The sequence below is a fragment of the Vipera ursinii genome (genome assembly GCF_947247035.1).
Source record: "Vipera ursinii genome assembly, chromosome: 1".
In the NCBI taxonomy this organism is placed as follows: Eukaryota; Metazoa; Chordata; class Lepidosauria; order Squamata; family Viperidae; genus Vipera; species Vipera ursinii.
Genome location: NC_139512.1, coordinates 321073594 through 321083798, shown reverse-complemented (window position 1 = coordinate 321083798; position 10205 = coordinate 321073594).

Sequence of the window (10205 nt, the reverse complement as noted above, 5' to 3'; positions counted from 1 at the left end):
CCGAGTGGTCCTCAGGGGCAGCCCCATGTAGAGAGCATTGCAGTAGTCTAGCCGGGAGGTCACGAGTGCATGGTTGACTGTGCGTAGTGCATCTCGGTCCAGATAGGGCCGTAACTGACGCACCAGGCGAACCTGGGCAAAAGCCCCCCTGGCAACGGCTCCTATATGATCTTCCAAACTGAGCTGTGAATCCAGGAGGACACCCAAGTTGCGGGCCCTATCAACAGGGGGTAACACCTCACCCCCCCCATAGTTAACAATGGAAAAGATTGGTTAGTCTGAGATGCCGGTATGCATAGCCACTCAGTCTTGGCAGGGCAGGATTGAGACGAAGCCTGTTTCTCCCCATCCAAACCCGGACCGCTTCCAGGCAACGGGACATCACGTCGAGGGCATCACTGGGTTGGTTCGGGGTGGAAAGAAAAAGCTGGGTATCATCAGCATACTGATGATACCCCACCCCGAAACCACGAATGAGCTCACCCAGTGGCTTCATATAGATGTTGAACAAGAGGGGAGAGAGGACCGACCCCTGAGGAACTCCACAAACGAGAGGCCTCGAGGCAGACCTCTGCCCTCCCATCAACACCGACTGCGAGCGGCCCAGGAGGTAGGAGGAGAACCACCGCAAAACAATGCCTCCCACTCCCAACCCAAATACCTAGTTGGTATTTTCAACCCTCCATCCTACCCTTGACTCTGACATCTTCTCCCAGTGAGATAGGCCTTTATAGATTTCTCTATGTCAGACAAGGATATTTTTCACCTTCCTAGCATTTCAATCAATTAATGGGTTGCTTTTAAATATGTTTGATATTTAGAAACTTTTAACTACTCAGGATTCTGCTATAATTGTTTGAGTATTCTGTCAGTTTTGAACTGTGCATTTTACCTCCTTTTTATTTTGCATTTATTTACTTATTTTTCAAAATAAGTAAATAAATACCAAAAGTAAAAGAGAATTATATATCTATATAATAGTAGTATGATGGGATTTTAAGTATCTCAACATCTGCTGCAAGAATAAATTCTGCCAAGCATGTTTTCTCCAAAGGTTTCTGTCTTTTTTCTTTTTTTTCTTTTTGCTAGTAAATTCCTTCTTCTGAGACTAGAGGAAGACACAGGGGGATCAAATATTCCTAATTTGATTCTAACTATCAGGGAAGATTTAGTTAACAAAGTGGAAGTAGCAGAAACATGGGAAGAAAACAACTGTGCAATGTTAAACCTGTAAACCGCCCTGAGTCCTTCGGGAAAGGGCGGTATATAAATGTAATAAAATAAATAAATAAAAATAAATAAAGTTTGTGATTTGAAGGAGTACTAAGCCTAATTCTAATCAAGTTGTTGGATTACAAAGAAATGTGTTTTAATGAACTCAGAGCAATGATCAGAACAAATGGCAAGAGCAAATAGGGAACACTGCCTAAGATGGATGGAAGGTAAAAGATTTTTTAAAATGGAAATCATTGTAATAAGAAAAAAATGAAGGTTGCAGAAGAAACCAATGTGACTGCATAAAAAATGATAGGCTATCAAGAAACAGTACATAAAGATAACCTGAAATTTCAGAGATAGCATTTTTCAAATATTTAAAGTTATAGTTATGCAGAAGAAAGATACAAATGGTTATCTATCATCACATTGCGGCACACAACATAGTGTTTTTAAAATCAAGAAGGAAAATTATAGTTGAAAAGGAAAACACTGCAATAGAATAAGCAGAGACAACAATAAAACCAATTACCAAGGGGGATTATAAACTCCCCTTCAAAAGCCATCTATTGGGATTGCTTTAACAAGGATATCTTCATAGACAAGCAGATTGAAATTGATGGGGCAACTGGCCCTTTCTAACACTTGGATCCTGTGATTTGATTATTCTGTGGGTCTAATAGTATTTGGATTGGAGTGAAAAGAAAGCTGATTACAACTTGGATAAACATTAATTAATCATTAATTAATTAATTAGCATAAGGGAAATAAACAAGGAGAATCAGAGATCTTAACTGAGGAAGACTCATATGTAACCAGCATTACTGAAGCTCAATGGATTAATAATCAGCACTCTCAAATGTACAGTTAGAAAATGTGCAGGATGTTTGTGTTGCCTTATATGTAAAAATACATGCACAGAAATTCAGGAACCCAAACACAGAAATCCTTGTATAACAATAAAGTTGAATAATATTTTATTTTATTTTTTTATTTTTATTTTTTTATTAGTTTTCCAATATTACAACAGTATCTTTAAAAAGCAACGTGGTGTCTGGGTTACAATAGTTCCATTTCAGACAAATACATATTATTACAAATCTTCAAATTGCTGTAACCAATACTGTATGCTGTAACCAATACTTCCTCTATCTTTTTTCCTTTAATACATACTATCTCTTATCTAAATACTTCTCATTGCTATCCATCGGTCATTTAATAGTTTTCTTATATTTATCAATACGTTAGTATATTTTATATAACATTCCATCTTTAAAACATCAAACACCTTATATATTTTTCTAGCTTTAATTTTACATTGATATTAAAATTAAATGTTTAAAATTTCTCATTTTCATATTGCTAAATAACTTCCTTTCCCTTTACACAATTTTCTCCAATACCTAGTAATGTAATACACTTATTATTTATCTCATTTCCATATCAATATTAGTAGTACAATATTAGAATAGTAGTCATTAGAATACCAATTGCAAGGAGGAGAAAGAGGAGGAGGACAATATAATATTCTTGTTTCTCATTTATAGTTTCCACATATTAAAAATTAACCAAATACATCCTCCCATGTCACTACAGCCAAGTATATTTTTAACATATATACATCTTAATCCATATCATTTAAGGAACTCAATATTTCAATGTTAGTATTCATACATCTGTGTTTTATTTTTATTTTTTTAATTAGTCAGTATTTTTATCTACTCATCAAAACAATCTCTCGTAATCCAAGTACAACCCTGTCTATTTTGGTATTATCTATTTCAGGCCTCTTAAGAATGTCCATATTTCTTCAATCTTATTCTTGCTTTCTTCCTTTGCCATGTCATTTTTCGCTTCTTTGCCTCAGGATCATCAAAACATTCTTGTGTTGTTATATCATATTGAAGTGGCCCTCCAGTCTCCACTTTTGAAGGATTGAGGAGTCTGTTAACAGCACCAAATCTTCTCATTATTTTCACCTCTTGATATAATTGTCCTGGTCTGAATAGATTTTTTTCCATCTTTTTTCCATTATAATCTTCAAAAGTCTATATTTGTTGAATATTTAATTCTTCTGCCAATATATTTGATTGTTCAATTTCTTCTGTTAAGTTCTGTTCCAATAAAATATTAGTTGTAGTCACAGTTTGAGTTTGTTTCTTCAAGATGCTTTCTAGTTCTTTTCCAAAAGCTCTTATTTCATCACCAGCTGAAGAAAGGAACTGATAAGTTTGGTAACATATTTCCCACATAGCATAGATTTGTTTTTGAACTCTTCCATAGTGAAGTTTCACATCTGGTGTTCAAGGTTAATCTTATCTTGTTTTTCTTAAATATTTTCTTGATTTTTTAAAAGAGAAAGTCAGATTGCAATTTCAGGTTTAGCCACTAGGTGTCCCCCAAGTACTTTGAAAATTCTTTTCTTTTAGTCCATTTCTTTTTTCAATGTTTTTTTTTTAAAAAAATACCCCTGGGCTTGCTCGCCACTTATCTGAAGGGAGGGTTGAATTCCCCCCTCCCTCTCCACAGGGGGGAAGGTACTTAGCAGCTTATTTAGGTGAAAAGAAGAAGATTAAGGTATAAGAGAGGAATCCTACCCCTGTCTCTTCCACGCTGCTTTAATGTTGCCTGATGGTAAGTTTGACTTCGGCTGTCTGCAGCCTAGTAACCATATTACTATGGCCAGTCTTTTGTCCGCCGGTATGAAGGGAATGCAGGCTGCGGCTCCCCCACGTTTCTGCAAAAGCCCCTTCTATCTGGTTGCCCTTCCAAGGCAGCTCTTCAGCCCTTTTAGGACCCCCCCAGCAATGCAAAACTGGACGTGGAAGACAAGAGCCGTCCTCCAGACATCTATGTCGGCTGACTTGGCAAACCAGAAGTCAAAGTTGAATAATATTTTAAAGAGAGAGAGAAAAAATAGTGATATAGAACCTATGTGGGAGTTTATTATGGATTCTGGGCAGACAGAAGATATGGCTGAATCTCTTTTGGGGTCAGATAATCAATCTTTCACAGAGACATACAACAGAAAAACCAGGACATTTTAAGTACTCTTGTGTGCAGAGACACTAACTTTTTCAAGAGTCAGATCTGGACTCTGGCCCCATGTGCTGGTCAACATTTTTGTCAACTACTTCACTAAGGGATTTGAGGGGCAACATAATATTTTTAGGTGCACAAAGCTGGCATGGTAGCTTATATTTTAGGGATTTAACAGGGAGACATGTTAAGTTCTGCATTTGAATGGGAAAAATATACAGCACAAGTATAGGATGGAGGACACCTAGCTTGGCAATAGTACATGTGAAAAGGATCTGGATGTCCCTGTTATGACGTGAGAAAGCAATGTGATATAACTGGTAAACTATGTAGCTCCAAATCCGATGTCACTGATTTTCTAGCACTATCCTATTTTCTAGCAATATCTTACTGACCACAAAAGAGCACTAAGGTTTAGATAGAGAACTAAGGATTTACTCTGTACCCCTCTTTGTCTATAACGCTGCTCAATCTTTGTCTAAGAAATTGTTTATATAAAGTCACTTCCCTTGCCCTAGAAAGATGTGCTGTAACACTTCGGAAGGAAAATACAAGCATATATAAATATTCAATTTCCCATCTCTTCCTTATTTCAAGGATATCCCCTTCTAAAATATTATAATATTATTTTATGTTAATAAGAAAAATGATGGGGGTGTTTCATTTTAAGTTACTCTAATGAAATGCTGCTATTCTGGCACATTTCATGTCTGAAACAATATCCTTCTGTTTATTTTATTTTATTTTTTGCAATGTTTTATTTAGCAACCCAAATATTGCATACTGCTTGTCTCCCTATTTATCTACCATAATAAGGAAATTCTGTGGTAGCACATAAGAGTTCACTTTCTTTTGGTTGCACAAATACTAATTGTTAAATAGTGGGTTCTTTAGTGCAGGAATGACGACGTTAAGTTAAGTACAGGATAACTCATTGTTTATTTATTGCTGGAACTGTACTGAGGCAAAGGCTGCAACCAGCCGCAATGTATAGTCTAGCGCCTAGGCGGCAGCCAATAGGTTTGAATCAACCATTGCCACCTGGGGATAGCCAATTGCAGTACAGGAGACTGGTAGTTTGGGTTGCTGGAGAGCTGTTAGCTGCTCCAGCAACCCATGTGGTGTATCACAAGAGCCCAGTACATAACACCCCTCCCCTCTTAGATCAGACTATAACAACAACAATTGGTCTCAACAGTTGTCAAGACTCATTATTCAAACCTACACTAAGTAAAGTGATAATAATAAAAATAATAAAAACAATGTGGATTACAATGAGATTAAACAACGTCTCAATGATCAGGCTTCCATTTGCAGTAATAGGCAGTTACACATAGCACTACTTTCTGTAGTCTAGTGGTCAGGGGAATCTGTGGGTTCCTGGTCAAATCACCAAGGCATCCGGACCCCTATCTTATGAAGTGGGGTTGGAGGAAGGGCGAGTTATCAGAAGACACATTGATCAGCTCAGGAAAAGGCTTCCAGAACGGCCACTAAGCGAGGACTGTGTCATAAGTCCCTCCCAAGGTCCTCAAACTTGCGGCCAAGCCAGCTCTCACATGGACTACCAGGACTTTTCCTTCTTAACTGAGATGGAATCAGAGGGAGAACTGGGGAGCTCAGGAGTGCAACATGGACCCCCTGACGAAGCGAGCCAACTGAACTTCAGCAACTGCTTTGCCTACTTTGCCGAACAGACTGACTCTGGGGTGGGCCAACCTGGTGAGGCCAGCCAGAGTGTATCGAATCCCCTTGACTCAGGAGCACAAAGGGACACAAATCTACCCAGCCCACTGGGTAAGCTGGTAAACCACAAAGTGATGGGAACTCCGAGGCGTTCCTCTAGGGCACACAAGCCTCCTTCGTACCTTGCAGATTACGTTGTAAAATAAAGAGCTATATATTGTTGTAAAACCTGTTGCCACTAGATGATTCTCCGGTGCATTTGGCAACCTCAAGATGGACCAATTCTTCGACTTTTGAAGATTTGGCAGGCTGAACTGTCTGCACTGCGCCCCCGGCGGCTTCGTTGGCCATCACCTCATCCTGTGCTTCAGAAAATGTTAAATTGGGCCTAGCAAATAGTCTCTGCTGAAGCGTTCTGTCCCATAGTCCACAGACGAGCCGGTCTCTTAGTCATTCTTCTAAATTTGAGAATTTGCAAAGGCATGTGGCCTGTCTTAGGCCTGCTATAAACTCCGAAGCTGTCTCCCTCGGTAGCTGCACTCTTTGGTCAAACTTGAACCGCCAAGCCATCTCAGACATCTTGGGCTGGAAATGCCCGGTTAGCTTCTTTTTTAGAACTGCGTAGGAGACCTCCTCAATTGGTGTCAGCGCGAAAAGATTCTCGGCCAAATCAAAGGTTGCTGGGCCGCACACGCAAAGTAGCGTTGTGGCCTTCAGTCCTTCTTCCGCAATCTGATTGGCTCTGAGGTAGTTTTCTACTTGCGAAAGATAAGATGGCCATTCCTCCGGGTGTTTCACGTTGAATTCTCTTAGTTTACCGACCTTCAGCATTCTTCTTTCGGGTTCCTGAGATCTTCTGGATCCTGCTTTTAGGCTCAGGGAATGAGTCCACTGAGCACGAGGCCGCTAGTGTAGCTTGTGAGCCGGCCTTGAGAGGGGGGGAAGCCTCTTCCCTCCAGTGTGTCCTGCCTTTCCCTCATGGATTTCAGCTCTTTAATCAGCGAAGCAGGATCCCACCCTTGTCGCCACTGTTAAATAGTGGGTTCTTTGGTGCAGGAATGACGACACGAAGCTGAGTACAGGTTAACTCATTGTTTATTTATTGCTGGAACTATACTGAGGCAAAGGCTGCAACCAGCCAAAATATATAGTCTAGCCCCTAGGCGGCAGCCAATAGGTTTGAATCAACCATTGCTGCCTGGGGATAGCCAATTGCAGCACGGGAGACTGGTAGTCTGGGTTGCTGGAGAGTCGTTAGCTGCTCCAGCAACCCACATGGTGTATCACAAGAGCCCAGTACATAACACTAATGACACAAACTCTATATATTTAAGCATGGTGGAGCAGAAACATATCTAAAGCATTATAGTTTGGCAGCATCTACTTGGAGCATTCACAGATTCTGTTCTGTAACCAGCTGCAACTTTGGACTTGTTTCTCTCTCACTGACTCCATAAAGCTGGGCCTTTGCACAGCTTCATGTTGTGTACTAGTTATGTCCATTCTTGGATCAGTGAGCTCTGCTTACAGTTACTCATGCCATAGTCATTTTCCAATTGGAATTGCATTCTACATGGAGCTGCCCTTGAAGAGTATCTAGAACTTCAGCTGGTGCATAATGGGTGCTTCTAAATAACACATTGCATGTCTGCTCCATGAATCTGCTCATTGGTTGCCACACTGTTTCCAGGTCTAATTCAAGGAGCTGGTTTTGACTTATACAGTCTTTCATGGCATAGAACCAGGTTATCTGAGGGACCATCTCTCCTCAGTTACAATACTTGTCCCATCAGGCCCTGCATGAGAGGCAGGTCCTGTCTCTCAGGGAACAACACTTAACGTGCCCAAAGAGGTGGGTTTTCTCTAACATGGTGGCTGCCTTGTGGAATATTCTCCCTCCCCCCTCCACCCCAGAGTAAAGTCAGCTCCATCCCTCCTTATTTTCCAGAAGTCCTCAAGACCTGTCTTTGTCTTTGGACTTGGGAGTTTCAGGGCAACTGTAAGATTTTGAAGTGGCTCCCTTGTTGATTGAACCATGTTTGTGTGTGTGCTAATATGACTGTGTTTAGCGTGTTTATTGTTTTTATATATTTTTGTTGAACGTTGCCTTGACTCATTTCTCGTGACAATAAATTCAATAAGTAAACAAACAAATATACAATATCCTCTGTTATAAAATGTTCAAAATTAAGAATACTGCTCAGTCTCAGTCTGGAAGTAATACAGCAAATTAAACATATTTCTTTCAGCAATCACTGTCCATCACTAGTCATTAATGGTCACTGAGGTCATAATCCTTCTTTCCTGTCTCTTCCTTATTCTTTGCTAACCAGATTTTATTCCCAGACTTCTCAATGAATATCAGTTTGTGGACAGTTTGGTTAGAAAATTGTAGAAGAGAATTGATTATCTTCAGACATAAACTCCCATTTAATCTCCAGCATTGCACTCTCCTTTGCCAGGAAAACAGAATAACAGAAATGTGCCTGCTTTGTCAGAATAGAACCACCGCGGTCTCTTGTGTGCCATCTTTATAAGATGGCAAGCTTAAACTAATTGAGGCATCCCCTAGAGGCAAGATGCTATGGCAGACACAAATTTAGCATGTGCTAGGTAGGAGATGCAAGTCAAGAGCTAGCGGATAGGCCAGAAGGGGAAAGCCAGGCAATAGTGGGAAAGACTGGAATAAAAAGGGATGGGGAGAAATTGCAGCTCTTTGCTAATTTCAACCAGCAACCATGACACTTTGCATAAAAGCTTGCTTCCAAGGTTCTGTTACAAATGAGATGTATTCATGAAACCCAATGCAGGATAATCCTGTGCCTTCTTCTACTCAGTGGCCACAAAGTACAGTTACTGGGCCACTGAAGGCAAATTCATCTCCCCTCTTCCACAAACTCTTTCCTTACTTTCTCCCAACTGTGTGAATCCTACAGTGGACTGCAATGTGGCTTTGTGTGTGGAGCCGGTTCAAAGCAACCACCACTACTCCCAGCTCTCTTGGCAATATACAGTATCCCAGTTGCGCTATATAGGCAGAGGGTTTTTTCCCCTAAAATGGATATTTTACTATGGATAAATAAAATATACCCTTGAATCTTAAGCTTTTTTCCTCTGTGCCCAGAGAGGACTGTGAATCCCTTCCATTCAGAAGGAGGTATGTGATTCTTGAAAGACACAATTTGTATTTATTGGTGACTGGAAGCCTCTTATGGACTTTTTGTGCAAAAATGGAAAAAAAATAATGTCATTTATGGTTTTGATAATTAGACAAGGTATATTATAGAAAGAAGAGTGATTTGATGGGACTCTAGGGAGAGAAGTTAAAATATATTTCTACTTAGAATTACTCTGAAGAATGTTGGAAGCCATTTCTTTAGATCTTTTTTTTCCTTTTTCTATTTTTCTTCAACTTTTTCCTTTTCTGGCACTTTTTGCTATTTATTTGATTTATTTCTTTTTCTTTTTGCTTCCTTACTTTATATTAGTTGTGTCAGTTTTTATCTTCTTGTTTAAAAGTGTTAACAATTATATGAAGGAAGCAGTGGCGTAGCGTGGGTTGTCAGCACCCGGGGCAAGGCAAGTAATTTGCGCCCCCTAACCTGTGGATTTTAGCACTCGAGTCTCTTCCACTAGCTCAGGAATTCTGGGAGTTGAAGTCCATGAGTCATAAAAGAGCCAAGGTTGCCTACCCCTGAGTTAGGTTCAAGGCAAAAAAAGGGTCTCTGGAGAAGAGGGAAAATGCTAGTTTAAAACTGAAACAAGGCAACTTTAAGGTGCCTCAGCTGTGATTTAGGATGAGACAAAGAGAGGACATGGCATTGAAAATGGTTAATGGGGCATGTTTGTTCCACTCTTAGTGGACGTCAGGATAAACCCCACGAGAGAATGACCTTACAACAGATGTGAATAGGCTTGGACTACGTTTGTAGATTGAGTGCATACATCACATGAAGCGATGATGGGCTTCATCAAGATTTATGATCCCACAATTGGCTAGTTTTCTCCATCTTGTCCTAAACCCTGGATACCAACCACGGTTTATGGCTTAGCACGTGGCGTGGGGTTGACCCAACATGTTAGGCGACAAACAATGACTTCCAACTTACAATGCCTCAGCTTCCCAAGGTTATTCCAAAGCCGGAAAAGCCAACCAACCCACCCTGCAGCTTTGCCTGCTTAGGCTGAACCCCAGGAATTCATACTTGCTGCGGCGCCCGACCTATTTTCTGCCCAGACGCTGCTTATCCAAGCCAAGCCGCCTC